We start from the raw sequence: 15,642 nt of genomic DNA, 5'->3' as shown, positions 1-15,642 counted from the left end.
ATACCCCAATTTGGGGCCAAAATGTTCCTGCCCAGATCCAGATGTATCTGGGCTAAAACAAAAGGGCCTAGAAATTCACTATGGCCCCGCCAGCTGGCTAGCGCCCAAAAGTTAGCGCTGGGCGCGGAGCCATTTGGGACCGTCAGATATTCAGTTTTTGCGCCCCAAGTCGGAACCGGGCGCTATTCCAGGGTGTGCCCGCCCCCGCTTGGGGCGCTGAAACTGAATTTCAGCGCTCTAGGCGCCGCTGCACCACCCGCTGCGGAGCGGCAGGCTGTGGTACTGCAGGCCTCCTCCTTCTCTTAAGGGGGAGGTGCCTGCAATGGGGAGATCGTGGATAGTGCCGGCAAATGAGCCCGGCACCACGGAGAAGTGCCGGGTTCCCGGAAAGCAGCCAGCAATGCCGCGGGGGGGGGTGGTGGAGGAGGCCGGGGAATGAGGTGCGGGCAGGCGGCCGCCGAAAAAGCGGCCGGCCACACCTCCACTTTAAAGCGCCCCACTAAGGCTACAGTACGGCCCCGTTTTCTGATCGCTGTTTGCGGCCGCTGCGGAAGAGGCGGCCGCAACTAAATATGGGGATCGGGCCGGTATCGGGGTGGAACCGGGGCACTGCGCACACCAATGACGTCATCGGTGCCGGCGCAGCGCTAACGGCTACCGCCGCCATTACCGCTGCGCTGAATATCAGTGCAAGCTCCTGTATTGGCGCAGAAGCCCTCTTTAGGCGGTAACTGGCCGCAAAGCTGGCAGCGCCTTACTGAATTTCTAGGCCAAGGGATCCAAGCTGCCCCATTGTCTAGGATGGGTTTGGATGAATTACCCATTTGTTTAAACTGTTGCTTTTCAGTTTAAATGTGTCTTCAATTGTCTGTGATGGGCTTTCGAATAAAGCTGCAGTGGTTTGAAATGTGTCCATTTCCTTGATTGCTTGAGTAAATAGCCTTGAAGGTATTGTAAACAGTAAGTCATTGTCCTTGTGGTCAGACTGAAACCAGTCTCAAGTGGTTAATCCTTTGTGTAGTAGTTTCTGTAAACACATCGATTGTCTCTGCAGGGAGGGGAAACTCCCTGAACTGCCTTTGATTGGCAGTCTGGTTAGCCATCTTTGATCATCACCTTTTTCACAGACACACACACAAGCTGCCTTTTCAAGTCCTTTGTCTTTTGCCATGCGGTCTGGCAGCCATTTTGATCCCCTGGATTTTTAAAGGTATATTACCCAGGTATTCTTTAATCAAAATTAATCTTCAGAACTGTAGGAAATTTTGAAATTATTGCAAAATCCTACACTCGGGTCAGATCATGCTGCATCTTCAGGAAAGGTGGCCTCCTCTTCAGCCAGCATTGTCACTTGCCGCGGCCATGACTCGCCTCCTACCCCTGATCCTTCAGCAGGAAAAGGGTGATCTGGCGGACTCCACTTCCTCTGCTCACCAACTCCTGTCTCATGTTGTGCATGACTTTGTCCTGCAAGAAAGAAGAGAGTTTATTAGTGAGCTGTGCTGGTCAAGGTCGAATTGTGCTGAAGTTGTGTGCAAGATGTGAGGTGTGGGAAAGTGAGGGTTTTAATAGTGGTGAGAGTAGGAGATGCAGTGTATGAAAGTAGGGGAAGGAGTTGGGATGAGGTATGGTGCAGTGATTGCAGGAGGTTGAAGGGATGTGGGGAGGAGAGTGTTGTGAGTAGTGTGACTGCAGGTGTTGCGGGTGTGAGAGGAGAGTAATTAAGGTGAGAGGTAAGATTCTTACATTGACAACTCTGCTGAGGTCATTAAACTTTTTCCAGCATTGAAGCCAAGTCCTTGCAGCTAAGCTCGTGGCATTGACCACCTCAACGACACTTTACAACTGCGGTGGAAGTGTTGCTTGGAGGGCTTTCTGCCCATGCGGAGAACAGAATCTCTCTCCTCCTGTCCACTGCCTGGACCAGGCTCGCCAACACTGCAAATGAGAGCCTGTGTGCCCTTTCTGAAGCACTTGTAGCAAAATTTCCACTTTTGAAGTTTTCCTGAAGTTTCCCTGATGTCTGCAGTCAGAGTGCACCTCCTGCAAACAGACATGCAGCCAATAGGAGCTGCGAGGAGTACTGGCCACCCGCTTGACTCATTAATATTGGGCCAGAACTTCAGGTCCCCACGGGTGAGTACGCACTGGGTACTCACGCGTAGGCCCAACGAAAGTGCTGGTTTCGTGCATGCACTGCGCATGCGTGGGAAATTGGAACTTCCGTTCCCTTAAAGGAAGGGATTCACAGGTCGAATGCATGCGCCGGAGAGGCAGCGCGTACGCCTGGAACTTCCAATTTTTTTCCAGGTTTTCCGGGAGGGTAAGTCTCCAGGAACTATGCTTCTAAAAAGCAGTTGCAAGACTTGCTTTTAACAAGGTAAGTGGTGAATTAAGTAAAATTAAAACATTTTTTCCACAGGTTTATTATTTTTAAATACTTTAAAGAAAGATAAGTTTATTTTTAGCCCCATTAGAAACCGTAATTAATTTTTTCAAAAATTTAAATTATTGTTTAAAATAGTTATTTTATGTAGTTTATAGTTATTTTAAAAATGTGATTTTTAAAAAATTTTATTTGAAGTTTTAGTTATGTTTTGGGGCTGAATTGTATTCATAGATATGACAGGTCTTCCTGTCAAATCTATGAATACAGATTCCCTGCAACCATTGGCTCTCCATAGCCCATGTGATCCCAGGGGATGCTTCAAACTAACTGCGCCCCTGGGATACGCAAGCACTGCACGCCGGCAGTTGGAGGAGGCCCAGGATCAGAATCCCATGCGGGCCCACAGCACAACGGCCGGTGTGCTAGGTAAGTGCAGGTCGGAGGCTTGCACCCACAGGAAGCCTCCAACCTGAATTTCTGGGCCATTATAATCAGCTTCCAGCATGAATTTCACATTGTACCTGCTTCTACGTACACGCCCCTCTCCCTGCATGCCCATTTTTGGGCATGATTGCATTTCTAGGCCTCTACGCTTATTTGCATTTCATAACTAAATCAGAATTTCTTTTTGAGCAGAACAAATATCAAAGTAAAAAGGAATGGTAACTTCATCCTTCTCAACCTCTCCGCAGCCTTTGACATTGTTGGCCACACCATCCTTCTCCAACAACTCTCCTCCGTTGTCCAGCTGAGTGGGACTGCACTCGCCTGGTTTTAATTTTAACTACCTAGTCATAGCCAGAGAAGCTCCTGTAATGGTTTGAAGTCAATTGGATTAAAAATCGGGAGAGCTGCAACGCGGGATGCTGATATGCGATTATTCATTTTACATGATTGCACAATGTTAAAATTACCCCTACTTAGTCTGTCCCAGTACCTTAGCAACCTTCTGCTCCCATCCACACAATTAACTGTACCTCCTAAGTTAATGGTCCAGATTTTGCTGGAGCGGGGCATCTTGTGGCATGTCCTGTTAGTTAGATCAGTTCGTGCACGTTTATGATTCAAAAATATTCCCACAAAGTTGCTGGATGAGCGAGCAAGGGCACAAGGGCATCTGGGAAATTGGTGAACAACAGGACAAACAGTTTATCTCCTTAACCAATGAGATTAACAGATTGAGAAATAAACAGGGGAAGGGCTGAGAAGGAGGGTGAATTAGAGTGGGTGAATTCAATTTCAGGTCAGGTACAGAAAGAGAAATTAAGAGAGGGAAAGAAAGATTCGGTTAAGAGAAAGAGAAAATAGAGACAGATAGAAAAAATTATATATATGGTGAAAAGCTGAGGGCCCAGATCACTGCGGTTAGCACTTGTCACATTCCACCAATCAGAGAATGAACCTTTTATCCCTACTCTCTGTCTTCCGCCTCCCAACCAATTACCAACCCATATCACAGGGTTACACTCAAACATCGCAGGAACATTTCTGTCATTTAGCTAAATATTCTGCAATTAAATTCAACCATCCTTGTCTCTCCATATTACCAAGCTATACATTAATCATCAGCCAATATTTTTATACCTGCTATGCATGCTGTGCAAATATTAGCATATATATGCTTTAAGCATTCACATGACATTTCTTTGTCTGCTACTTTAACATAGACATTAACCTATTTATTTCAAACGGGTTGATGCCCCATTAAATGGTGTACAAAGAAATTTCTTAGGAACTCATCAAGTATTTTCACACAGTGCAACTTCAAGACCTTGATCTCTTATTCCCACCCAAACAATGCATCTTTCTCAATTCAAAAGCAAAATACTGCGGATGCAGGAAATCTGAAATTAAAACAGAAAAGGCTGGAAATACCCAGCAGGGCAGGTAGCATCAGTGGAGAGAGCGTTGCAAGTCGATGACTTTTCAACAGTTCTGAACAGTGCCTGACCTGATGAGTGTTTCCAGCATTTTCTGTTTTTATTTCATCTTTCTCAATTGTTTCCTATACTGGATCCCATATCATATACCAAGCTTCTATTCTTTTCTGGAATTTTTGCCTCTCTTCCAATTAATGTAAATGGGAAATAGAGTCTTATGCCAGTTTTGGCTTTCTGGTAGTAAGATGAAGTCAACAGCATGTCAAAAGTTAAATCTGAGAAGTAGAGTTAATAATTTTTGTACCGTAACTGGCATAATTTGCTTTCTTGACTTACATACTCCAACTTTCATGACCCCAAAATGCCTTGCAAACAAAGCTTCACACATAATGCAAATAATACACAGAAAAAGACTAAGCAGGGCATTCAACCCACACAAAACGTAAATTCCATTAGTGCTCAAATCCAGACAGACCAGATACTGGTGAATGGACAGGGTCCAAATCCTATGATTTGCAATGTGGCAGAAATGACTTCCGTAAATGACGAAACTAATTAGGTTTTTTATAATCCTCTTCCTTATTGTGTTTGCAAGATGAGCTATGGAACATTATTCCGACAAGCAATTCAATGGCTGTCATCTTTCTGTGTTGTGGTCCTATAATTAGTTTAACTCACTACTGAATTTCTAATGTCTTCTGTCTCATGACATCTCCAGATTATTATAAGAAGACATCCTGTAAAACTCTAATGAATTTAAGCCGCAGAAGAAGAAAAACACACCAAAAAAATATATATTTTTGTGGTTTTAAATTGACAACAATCCTTTGTTTGAATTAAAGATGGGAGAGCTCAGTGAAACCAAAGCTAAAGATAAGCTTACTTTCTGGCGGAGGATTAACAAAGAAGGATGAGGCACCGACAAGCCAAGTCCATGGGCACAAGGGTTCTTTTCTCAGTGACAGTACACTTTTCATACGTGGTTCTGGTCTCTGCAGTGTTTGAGTAATACATGATTTTTTTTTGAATGGGACTGTTTCTGCCAAGTAATTTCCTCAACGAACAAAAAAGTCAACCATTTGTTCTGCCCAAAGCAAACAGTGAGATAAACAGATAGGCAGTCCGAACACATACATTATTTTGAGATTGGTCATGAATCTGACCTGTGTGCTGTTTGGCTTGTATAAACATTGGCTCCAACAGAGATTGTTAAAGTGTTGTCTATGACTATTACTTAGTCTGATAAATGGATGGGGAAATTTCCAAGCCGTGTGGCACACATGCCGATTTAGAAAACTTGCAAAAGCTAATCAGCAATCATGAAAAACTGAGAGCTCAAAACCAGCACTAGATATAAGCCTTAAGACATATGAAAACACAATAAACAAAATCAGAGTTTGCATCAGTGCTGGATTTAAAACTTACAGAGGGGGATGTGAATTATGAGGGCATGAGATTTATTTTCATGGGGGATGGGGGAGGGAGTTGGTGGTCTGCAGACATGTTCCTTCTCCCAGAAAAAAAGATTTTGGGTGAGAAATTCATTATCGCCCAGGAATGGGCACTAACTTTGGAAAAGTTTGAGATTTAGCGCCAGGCGTTAATGAATCTCGCTGCATGCAAAATTCATTGTCCTTGCTCAAAGAAAGGATGGGAGCGCTAAATCAAGCACTAATGACCTAGCTCAGTGGCATTACACGCAAAGCGCTAAACAATATCAGGTGCAGTCTAATTGCAAGTCATCATTGCCATAGGCTCTTTCCAGTTCTTAAAGGGAAGGTTCATTGTTGCTGCAGAACCTCATTCTCAGCAATACTGGCTGTGAACCTGTGTCAGCAAGCAGGAGCAGGACAAACCCAAGGAGCCGGACGACGCAAGCAGGTTTCATGATGGCAGATCCACGCCCCAGGGAGAGAGCCCGCAGATTTTCTGACCAAGCATTGGAGGAGCTGGTGTCCGCTGTGGAGAAACGGAGGGCGGTGGTCTACGTGGCAAGTGGCAGGAGGCCCTCGCCGCAAGTCTTCTGTGCCATTTGGAGGGAGGATGCCCATCAGGTCTTGGGCAGCACTGTGGCCCCCAGGACCCATACACAGTGCAGGAAGAAATTTAACAACCTCATTCTGGTGGTCAGGGTGAGCCAATGACTCAACAAATGCTACATACCACCATCTGAACCATAGCCTGCACACACTGGCCAAAGCACCACACCCCCAGCACTCACCAACCAACAATCTCTACCTACCAACATTCACACCCACATCTCACACCTTGCACACACTGACAGCTATTCAACTATGGCAGGCACATCACCCAAACACATTGCTCCACACTCATTCACACATTTTCCTCTCTCTTTTGGGCCAAGGTGGTTCACAACATGAGGGAGCAGGAGCGCACAGGCCGACACCCAACCACTGCCTGCGCTGGAAAATAGAGTGCTGGAGATCATTGGGCACCAGGTGGTGGGCGCCGTGGCCACTGGCAATGTTGACCCCCTTGGGGGCAACAACGGTATGTTCATCCCTACTCCTTCTTCTCACATTCCACTCCCCCCTCACCCCACAAGCTTTTCCCACTTTCCAGCTAATCGTGCAGTATGCATGCATTTCTCCCTTTCTGCCCCCCTCCACTCACCTTAACCCGACTCTTGTACCGTTATGTTTTCAGATAATGAGCAAGCACTAGAGCAGCCTGCCCATGAGGGCACCGTAGAGAGCGAGGCAGGAGAAGAGGAGGAGGAAGAACACACCACAGCACTACTCGCACTCCATGCTCTTTCGAGGCTAGTATAGTAGCGGGATCTGCACAGGGTGATGCACCGGGGACGAGTGGGCTGCAGCAAGGCCAGGGGGAAAGGGTAGCTCAGGGGCCAGCTCCCCGGAGGGCGCGATCGCGCGCAAGTTCTGCTGCACAGGACGCAGATGAGGACCTCGATGGGGAGGCATTTCGAAGAAGGGTGATGGGCATAAACACAGAGATGATAGGTGCAATGCAAAGTGTCCGATAGCTTGCCGGCAATGGTAAGGAGCATGGAGGAGTCCACCTCAAACATTGCACAAGGCTCTGTGCGTACTATGGACCCCATCATTTCCAGTCTGGAAAGGATGGTAGACTCCAAGAGAGACCGTGGCAACCAGACCTGATGCCGCGTGTGATGGGTGATCTGCAGCTTCCATTGCAGCACAGGCGGAAGCGACGCAACGTCTTAGTGCTGTAAAGCAGTCTATGGTTGGTGGCATCCAATCTCAGACTGCTCTCATGCAGTCTCAGCTTGATGCACGCAAGCTCTGACTGCTGCTATTGTGGTTGGGTCTACCACCGTCGACCGGGGCTTTCACCGTGTCACAGCAGGCCACCAATCTGTGCTGCAACAGATGGCTAGGGATGCTGAGGTGCTGCCCTGGGGGGGGGGGGGGGGGGTGGGGGGGGTGGTAGTGGGTCAGTGGAGCAGGAAGCTGCTGTCCTCTCTCAGGATGACAGCATTGCTACTTACACCCCGGCACTCCGCCATTAGCCTTGTCGCTGCCTGTCATCCAGCCAGCCCAGTTTGTTGCCGCCCATGCTGAGGTGGTGCAGTCTGCAGCCAGGCCTTCCAGGTCCAGAGCTGGTTGAGGGCATCCTGCAAGGCCATCTGAAGTCTCCCGCATGGACACTCAGCAGCCTTTCACTAGCCGTGCTGCAGCCACTGGGCCAAAATTTCATAGGAGCACTACAGCAGGCAAAGGCACAGTAACGAGAGGCACTGAGGGATTGCACAATGGTGAATAGTTAATATTTTGTTGCAAAGATGTGTACACTGATTATTGATAAATTTATTAATTCACTTCGGATAATTTTGTATTGTCTCTCATTTCAGCTGTACGCTGTGGTATGGCCTGTGAAAATGATGGAATGATAGGGATGTGGTGAGCAACGGGGATCTTGGGTTGAATTTGCTGGAACCACAGTCTGATGAGGGGGTCACAGACCACCCTTTCAGAAGGCCGATTGAGTGGCTGCCTCCTCCCTTGCTCTTGTTCCTCCTCCTCCTCATCCTGCACCACCTCTCTCACTCTTCTTGCTCCTGAGGTGATCCAACAATCCCTGGTGGCAAGGCCTGGGCACTCATGATGGCCAGAGTGTGGAGCATGCAGCACACCATGGCAAAATGGGACACCTGCTCCGGCGAGTACTGGAGGGCTCCTCCCGAATGGTCAAGGCAGTGGAACCATTGCTTGAGCACTCCAAAGTGTTGTGTATGTACCTTTAAGAGAGAACTGCTTTTATACTGTAGTACCGGCAGTGACCACACCTGCATATAAAGCTGTAGCAGGCTTCTGTACTTTCAGTTCCAGCATACCCTCTGTTCAGTAAACACCTGTTATTACCGTTCTCCTGCAGTCCATGTGTTATTGATACGCGGACACTACAGTGGCGACAAGCAGGTTCGAACTCACCTGCAGTACTGCATCACCTCACGGGGATCCATCCCTGAAAAGAAGCTTCTTGGAGGTCGAAGCCAGAGCAATGGGCGTCAACCATGGGCAACCGCCCAGTGATCCATCGGAGTTCAGTGAATCGCAGGGGAAGATGTAGAGAGCTGGGCTTGGCGCCCCAGTCAAGGTGTTCCAGCAAATCGTGCTGGTAGCAGGTAGTGCGCTGACCCTTCCGGACTGCGGCGGGCTTGAGCTCGATTGAGCGGCTCTGCAAGGGGGCCGTGCAGCGTCTTCGGGAAGGAAAAGAGAGACAGAGGGTGGAGCGCACAGGGCGCGGTCGGTGCTCAAGAGCCGGGCAGCGTTAGAAAAAATAAAAAGAGGGGAAGGAAAAGAGACGCGCAGTGGACAGCGTCGAAGAAGAATAAAACTAAGGAATTTAACTAACAAAAGAGAGACGCGCCGAAGCCGCGGGGCGCCGCCATTACTAGGAGCAGCATTGGCAGCAAGGGGAAGAAGGAAAAGTGCGGGAGGCGCCATTTTAATCCATTGGGGAAGAAGGAAAAGCGCAGGAGGCGCCATTTTAAACCACCCAAGATGCCGAAGAGTGGCAGTATCACTGCTTTCGACAACGAAATAGAAGACTGGACCACGTATGTGGAAAGAATTGAAGTGTACTGCAAGGCAAATGGGGTGGCCGATGAAAAGAAGGCGTCGGTATTATTAAATTTGATGGGCGCGAGAACATACGGCCTATTGCGGAATTTAATTACCCCAGTGTAATGAAATCTGTTTGTCTTGATCCTGTATTCCCTATACTCATGTATATTACCCTCCCCCACACTGTGTATAGTTTCACTTCCTCTTTCCTGACTAACCTGGAAGGTTCCAGGTCTTGGCTCTTGGCTCCGCCCCTGACTTCTCTTACATAAAGATCCCCGGATCTGTATGACTCATTCCTGTGAGCCAGTCGGTGTGCTGAGATGTAGCTCTGATCTTAGTGATTAAAAGCCAACTTGTTTAAGCCTATAACTTCTAGTTTTGTGGCTATTGAAGGCACATCAATTTTAATCACTAAAGAATACTAGGATGGATTGACTCCTAAAACCAGAGCGTCTGGACTTGGATCCACATTCTGCTGAAGCATCAAATCAATTTGGACACTGGCTCAAATGCTTCGAACTCTTCGCGAGGGCCTCATCCGCTAGCGAGGTAGATAAACTGAGTCTACTGACTACTCGCGTTAGTCATTGGGTTTATTCATTCATCCGGGACGCCACCTCTTACACGGAGGCCATCACTATCCTGAAGGCCCAATACCAGAGGCCGGTAAACGAAGTGTACGCCAGACATCTGCTGGCTACACGCAGGCAGCGACCTGAGGAATCAATGGACGATTTCTTACAGGGCCTAAAGGACTTGGTCCGGGACTGTAACTGCAAGGCCGTGACGGCCAATGTGTACTCTGACGAATTGGCCCGCGATTCCTTCATCACGGGCCTCAAACCGAATTATATCCGGCAGAGGCTGCTGGAGAAGGAGGTCCTGGACTTAAAAAAGGCAGTGGCCAGAGCGCGATTGCTGGACGTGGCCCAGAAAAACTCTGACTCTTATTCTTCTGGCCATGCGGCCCTCACCGCCTCGTGCGTGCCGAGGGGGCCGCCATCTTGGAATCAGCCATCTTTCCCATCCAGGTCTCAGACCAGCTCTACGCCGCCGGAGTTCCCACACAGAAGTTCACCCAGGAGTCATACTACAGCGGCAATGTCTCGAGGCCTGAAATTCTACTTCTGCGGCCAGGCCAAGCACCCCAGACAACGATGCCCAGCGAAGGACACTACATGCTTCAAATGTAAGAAAAAGGGGCATTTTAGCAAAGTCTGCAGGGGGAATCCGATTTCCAACTCCCTCACCGCCTTGTGCGTGCCGTGCGGGCCGCCATCTTGGGATCCGCCATTTTTCCCGACTCAACGGCCGCCCAGGGCCCAACAGTGGCTTCGATCACGGTGGATCAATCCAGGCCACACCCATTGACAAAATCCATGATGGACATACAGGTAAACGGGAATTTAACGAAATGTTTAATTGACTGTGGGAGTACCGAGAGTTTTATCCACCCTAGCCTGGTACGACAGCACTCATTAACGGTAACCCCTACACGGAGCAGAATTGCTATGGCTGCTAAGCCCCACACTTCGGACATTTTGGGCTACTGTGTGGTAACACTGAATGTAAAAGGCACGGACTACAAGGATTTTAAACTCCTCGTGATGCCAGAACTCTGTGTTAATGTAATCTTGGGCCTGGACTTCCAGTGCCACCACGAAAGTGTCACGCTAGCATATGGCGGGTCCCAGCCGCCACTCACAGTCTGTGGCCTATCAACCTTAAAAATCAGCCCGCCCTCTTTATTCGCTAATCTCGCTCCGAACTGTAGGCCCATAGCGACCAAAAGTAGACGGTACAGTCTGGAAGACAGACACTTTATCAAGGCGGAAGTGGACAGACTCCTGCGGGAAGGCATTATTGAATGCAGTACCAGTCCGTGGCATGCCCAAGTAGTCATAGTTAAAAATAGCGAAAAGAAACGGATGGTAATTGACTACAGCCAGACTGTTAATATTTATACCCAGCTGGACGCCTACCCTTTACCCCGCATATCAGAAATGGTCAACCAGATTGCGCAATACCGAGTCTTCTCGACTATCGACCTCAAATCCGCGTATCACCAGCTCCCCATTAGAATGGAGGACCACCCATACACCGCCTTTGAGGCGAACGGACGCCTCTACCATTTTCTCAGAGTGCCCTTCGGGGTAACAAATGGGGTCTCGGTCTCCCAACATGAGATGGACCGCATGGTTGACGAGAATAAACTACAAGCTACCTACCCCTATCTGGACAATGTCACTATCTGCGGGCACAACCAGCAAGACCACGATCTAAATCTTGCGAGATTTTTAAAAACTGCCCTAAAGCTGAATCTAACCTACAACGAAGACAAATGTGTCTTCAGCACAACCCGTCTCTGTATCCTCGGCTGTGTGGTGGAAGATGGGGCAATTGGACCGGACCCTGACCGATTACGCCCCCTGAAGGAACTGCCCCTGCCACACAATCCCAAAGCTTTAAAAAGGTGCCTGGGATTTTTTTCGTATTATGCCCAATGGGTGCCCAATTACTCTGATAAGGCCCGACCCCTCATTAAATCGACGTCCTTCCCACTATCAGTTGAAGCTCGGGAGGCTTTCACCAGTATCAAACAGGACATTGAAAGGGCTGCACTGTGTGCAGTGGACGAAAGCATTCCCTTTCAAGTCGAAAGCGATGCATCAGACTTTGCCTTAGCTGCGACCCTCAATCAGGCTGGGAGACCTGTGGCCTTCTTCTCCCGAACCCTTCAGGGACCTGAAATCAGGCACTCTTCTGTCGAGAAGGAGGCACAGGCTATAGTGGAGGCAGTGCGGCACTGGAGACACTACCTAGCCGGCAAACGTTTCACCCTGCTCACCGACCAGCGGTCGGTGGCTTTCATGTTTAATAACAAACAAAGGGGGAAAATCAAGAATGACAAAATACTCAGGTGGAGGATCGAACTATCCACGTTCGACTATGATATTATGTACAGGCCGGGAGCCCTTAATGAACCCCCAGACGCCCTATCGCGGGGAATGTGTGGCAGCATTCATACGGACAAATTACAGGGTCTCCACAACGACCTCTGTCACCCAGGGGACACCCGACTATACCATTTTATAAAGTCCCGCAATCTGCCCCACTCCATCGAGGAGGTCAGGGCAATGACCAGAGCCTGCCGCATCTGTGCGGAACGCAAGCCTCGTTTCTACAGGCCTGACCGTACACACCTTATCAAAGCCACACGGCCATTCGAGCGCCTAAGTCTGGACTACAAGGGACCTCTTCCCTCTGCCGACCGTAACGTATACTTCCTCAATCTCATCGATGAATATTCCCGCTTCCCCTTCGCCATTCCCTGCCCAGACATGACCAGTGCCACGGTCATCAAGTGTCTCTGTAATCTATTCTGCATGATTGGCATGCCGAACTACATACACAGCGATAGGGGGACGTCATTCATGAGTGACGAACTGCGACAGTTCTTGCTCTCAAAGGGGATAGCCACTAGCAGAACCATTAGCTACAACTCCCGGGGTAATGGGCAAGTGGAAAGGGAGAATGCTACTGTTTGGAAGGCTGTCACGTTAGCCTTAAAGTCAAAAGGCCTTCCGACCTCCCGCTGGCAGGAAGTCCTCCCAGACGTGCTCCACTCCATAAGGTCTCTGTTATGTACAGCCACTAACGCTACCCCTCATGAAAAGATGTTCATTTTCCCCCGGAAATCCACCTTGGGCATATCTCTACCCGCGTGGCTGACGTCTCCGGGGATAGTACTATTGCGGAAGCACGTGAGAGGCCATAAAACGGACCCCCTTGTGGAAAAGGTACAGCTCCTCCATGCAAACCCTCAGTACACCTATATCAAATACTCTGATGGGCGAGAGGACACTGTTTCCATAAAAGACCTCGCTCCCTCGGGGAGCGGAGAGAACAATGAGAGACTACCCGAGGAAGACCTACACCAAAAAGAGACAGGACGCCCAGAGGTATCAATACCCAACTTTAACCTGGAGGACACTGCAGATAACCTGGAAGACACTGCGGAGGCCCGGACAGCGGAGGAACCAGAATCCACTCCCCTAGAGGCACCCCAACCGGCTTTGCGCCGATCACTGAGAACCGCAAAACCTCCTGACAGACTCACTTATACCAACTTTTAAGAAACATCACCCCGATGGACTAAATCTAAAGAAGGGGTGAATGTAATGAAATCTGTTTGTCTTGATCCTGTATTTCCTGTACTCATGTATATTGCCCTCCCCCACACTGTGTATAGTTTCACTTCCTCTTTCCTGACTAACCTGGAAGGTTCCAGGTCTTGGCTCTTGGCTCCGCCCCTGACTTCTCTTACATAAAGATCCCCGGATCTGTATGACTCATTCCTGTGAGCCAGTTGGTGTGCTGAGATGTAGCTCTGATCTTAGTGATTAAAAGCCAACTTGTTTAAGCCTACAACTTATGGTTTTGTGGTTATTGAAGGCACATCACCCAGCTAAACCAATGGAGAAAAGCTTTGAAGAGATTGTCAATATCTTACAGGAACATCTAAACCCTACACCGCTGCTGAAAGCAGAAAGATTCAAGTTCCATAAAAGAAACCAGCACAAAGATGAGAGTAATGCTGACTATCTTACGGAACTACGCAAGTTATCGAAGCACTGCCAGTTCGGAGCAGGACTGGCAGTTACCTTAAGGGATAAGTTTGTCTGCAGGCTCCAGAGTGAAGGAATCCAGAAACGACTACTTTCGGAAAAGGACCTTACGCTAGAAAAGGCTTTCAGCGTGGCAGTATCCTACGAAGCAGCAGCACGGGGAGCTGCGGAAATACAACACAAACTGCAAGAATATAGCACCAACGAAATGGCATATGGAGCAGAAAAGTGCTATCGCTGCGGCAGAACAACCCATGACCACAAGGACTGCTGGTTTAAGGACAAAGTATAATGTGGAAAAGTGGGACATATAGCACAAGTCTGCAGGTCGGGAAAGAAAACCAACACTAAAAGAACTACTAAGGAAAAGTACAAGAAAGTAAAAAAAATGACAGACAGTAGTTCAGAAGATCAGGAGAGTGATAATGACTCCGGGAGCAGGAGACTAAGTTATCTAAAGTTACACAACGTGATTGCAAAGGAGGATCACCGAACCATTTGGGTCACCCTCATGATAGCAGGGTCCCAAGTAAAGATGGAATTGGACATAGGATCAGCCCTAACAGTCATGAATCGACGAGACTATGAGTGGCTATTCTCACACATACCCTTGAAGGACACGTCCATTGTATTGAAGACATATACGGGGCAAAAAGTCTACGCCCAGCCGTTGAAGCAGAGCTGGAGAGTCTGGAGCGTTTGGGTGTGCTGTCCAAGGTGGACTGGAGCGAGTGGGCCACACCCATCGTTCCTGTAATGAAGAAATCATTGAGCAGCACGCCTGGGGAGCCGAAGAAGGTTCGCATCTGTGGGGACTTTAAGGTAACTGTGAACCCAGTCCTGCACACAGTACAATATCCACTTCAGTGGATAGAAGATATTTTCACCTCACTATCTGGAGGGAAATGCTTTACGAAGATTGATCTGGCCCAAGCTTATCTACAAATGGAGGTAGAAGAAGCATCTAGAAAATACCTCACGATAAACACTCACAAAGGTCTTTACCAGTACAACCGACTGGTATTCGGGGTAGCATCAGCTCCGGCTATTTGGCAGAGGGTGATGGAACAAGTCCTGCAAGGGATCCCGGGGACCCAGTGTTATTTGGACGACATCCTGGTTACGGGTGAAAATGACATTGAACACCTTGCCAACCTGGAGCAGGTGCTCACTAGATTACAAGAATATGGGTTATGAGCCAACCGCACCAAATGCGAGTTTTTCAGGAAACAAATCTCGTATTGTGGCCACATGATTGATGAAGAGGGGTTACATAAGTCCCCAGACAAGATTGAGGCAGTAGTCAAGGCTCCAGCACCGGAAAATGTGTCGCAACTGAGGTCGTTCCTCGGGTTGGTGAACTACTACCATAAGTTCTTGCCAAATTTATCGACAATTCTGCACCCACTGAACGCCCTGCTGCAAACTGGAGTAGCATGGAAGTGGAGTGATGAGTGTAAGCGTGCCTTTCAGAAATGTAAATGCCTAATCACTTCAAAAGAAATATTGGCCCACTACAATCCAACACTACCGATTCGGTTGGCATGTGATGCGTCTCCCTACGGCATTGGAGCGGTGCTGTCACACAAATTCCTTGATGGTTCAGAGAGGCCAATAGCCTTTGCGTCGCGCTCGTTAACCTCAGCCGAGCGTAACTACGCCCAGATTGA

The sequence above is a fragment of the Somniosus microcephalus genome, chromosome 15 (genome assembly GCF_052327205.1).
Source record: "Somniosus microcephalus isolate GS21.2 chromosome 15, FLI_Smic_1.0, whole genome shotgun sequence".
NCBI lineage: Eukaryota > Metazoa > Chordata > Chondrichthyes > Squaliformes > Somniosidae > Somniosus > Somniosus microcephalus.
Note: the sequence above shows the minus strand (reverse complement) of the source record.